General features: G+C 40.1%; 1 pseudogene; it reads right to left on the bottom strand.

Moving 5' to 3' along the window:
* Nucleotides 1-325: 325 nt before the first annotated feature.
* On the bottom strand, nt 326-1212 carry LOC116750546 (annotated as a pseudogene).
* Between the last annotated feature and the right edge of the window lie 1561 nt (nt 1213-2773).

The following is a 2773-nucleotide window of genomic DNA, read 5'->3' on the forward strand; positions in this document are numbered from 1 at the left end:
CTTACATCCTGAAGAATATTTTGTCATCTCTTCTGGTTATTCTCTATTCTCTCCCCAAGTAAACTGTAACCTCTTTTCAAAAAAAATTTTTTTCAAGACATTTAGAATGCTTTAATTTTTCCACTTAACACCATTTGTATCAGTAACTGCAATATTGTAATTTTTAGCCTCTCACATTACCTAGTCAGTAAAGATTTAATTTTTTGAGGGTACGAGTAAGAACAGGAAGACAGGAGACACAGAATGTCAGACTTCACACTTGTCTCAAAGATTAAAATTATTTTCTTTGCAGCAAAACTATACCACAAACTTCAGTGATTTAGCTTTAATCCCATGATTCATCATCTACTGGATTGGGAGCTTGTGAAAAAGAAAATCTTGCTGTGTTCAGGGTGCTCTTGCCCTGATGATTCTTTTCAGGATCATCAGATGCAAACACATTTCCTCTTGTTCTGTCACGGAAGCCAGGAACACATGTGCTCAAGGCACTTTCTTCCAGCTGTGCAGAACACCCTGTTGAGCATCTGGTGGTACTTTCATTGGAGGCTGTGCTGTATGGTAATCTGAGCATCAAATAGGAAATATCTCTGCCAGCGTTTCCACAATGACCAGTACACTGGATTCAATGAACACATCATCAAAACTGATAACATATCAAACATTTTCAATATCTAGCCCTCTGGCAGCTACTGAAGTAGCTACGAAAACTGGGCACTTTCCACTATGAAAATCCCCAAGAGTTTGCTTTTCCTCTCTGTTCCAGACCACCGTGAATACATATGGTTGCTATTTTTTTCCTGACAAAGAAAAGTTACAATAAAATCTGCTTTCTTCTTAGTTTCAGCAAAAACTATAGTTTTTTCATCACCTATGTTTTGCAGAATTTCTACAAGTTTTTCTCTTTTTCAGTACTAGCCAGCTGGGAGAATGGTCTGCTGAACATCTCTACGTGCTCTGCTCACTTATCCAACAGCCACAAACAAATAGTTTAACTTTTACAACTCCTCAGCCAAGCTTTGAATTTCCTCTGGGAAAACTGCACTGAGTAAAAGTGTTTGATGTTCCTTTGATTGCTGGGAAGGAAATTAGCTTCTTCATTTCTGGTCCAGAATCCATATCCAGCATGCAGTCATCTAAAATTAAATATTTGAGTTATCTGAGACCAATGTTTTCTTTATCTGTGATATCCGTTCGTCTTCCAGGAGTAGCACATAATAATCATAGCCTTGTAATGTCTGGGTGAGCGCAAAAGGGGACACCATTCTCGGTTCAGGCACTCTTGCTAGGCAACTGACATACTTCTTTGCTTTTATCCTTACGCGTTCTTAGAGATAGGGATTATTATTTTCACTTTTCATACAATGAAACAGAGGCTCAGAGAGGTTAGATAATTGATCTTCTAAGTGGTAGAGGCAGGAAACCATCTGGGACTTTATGGACAACGCATTCCTATAAGCTTATAGGAATCTTTATAAAATTGGTCTGCCTTTTGAAGCATTCCTGTCTCTTCTGCCAAAGAGGGGCTGCCCCAAACTTCCTATGAAGTGAACAAAGAAACACTGTGCTTCATTATATCTACATTAACGATGGGCTTTAGCCAAAACTGAAAGGTAGGTGAGGTGAGACTCAGGGGCTTTTCTGTCTCTGCGCTTGGTGGCTCTCACTTAGCTCCATCCATGAGGTCACATCTGACCTGAGTCTGGGCCAACTTCCAGAATTAAACTCCATTTCCCTTAGTGCTGCAGTCTTAGCTCATGGTCATGGAGGCAAAGTAATCTCAGAAGAGAAATGTCATGAGGAAGTTTAGTTTATAGAATTTAGAAACAAATACACTGGGTTCAAAAAACATAGGTCCTCCACTTATTAGTTCTGTCAGTTTGGATTAAGTACTCATTCCAAAAATTTGGAATATGGAAATTTCCTCACATGGTTGGTATGAGGATTAGAGATGATGTAAATGAAGGGTAAGGCTCACAGTAGGTGCCATTAAGATGTAGCTATGACTCAGAGCGTCTAGCTGAATTTTTGGTAGATACAAAGCCTGGACTTTTCCAACAAAAAAAAAAAAAATAGAAGAAAAATTTTAGAGATTTATGATCTTACTAAAGTCAAAAGTATTTACTTAAATAATTTATAGTCACCACAGCTAAAATGAAAAAATATGTACATTTGGAACTAGTCTTCAACTTGGGCTTACCCTGCCTGCTTTGGACTGTCACCCTAACTTACTCCTCTTTGGCGATTTTCTAGTGGGAGAATAAGATTGGAGCAGCCTCTCTTTAGCAGATGTCCTTTTTGTTGGCACTGGGGTCCTGCTGGGAATAGGACACTGTCCAATGTGCATCTTCCTCCCCCAACTTGGAAACAAATGGAAAACTCCCGTGAAAGTGTTGAGAGACAGTTCCCCATGGATCTCTCAGGTTTCTGCAAAATTTGTAAGCAGCACTAACTGCCCTTTCATTCTAGTTTATCTTCTCACAGATTTTGTAGAGGGAAAGCCTTGGAAGGTAGAGTTGGTGTCTCCGTGTGGAGCAAAGTACAACCTTGCATATTGTCCAGTGTTTCCCTCTGGGGCTAAGGTTGACAGATTTGCTCTAAGGCCATAAATAGAGTCAGATTCTCTATGCTCAGGATTCCACTACCTGCTCTGCATCCACTTGGGCTCCCTCTGCCTCAACACCACGGGACCTGGGGAGTAAGGAGAACCAATCTGAAGGTAAATCTCGTGCTGCTTGCTATGCTGTGATTAGTGAAGTCCATCATCTCTCATCCA

This window comes from Phocoena sinus, chromosome 3, assembly GCF_008692025.1.
Source record: "Phocoena sinus isolate mPhoSin1 chromosome 3, mPhoSin1.pri, whole genome shotgun sequence".
Taxonomy (NCBI): Eukaryota; Metazoa; Chordata; class Mammalia; order Artiodactyla; family Phocoenidae; genus Phocoena; species Phocoena sinus.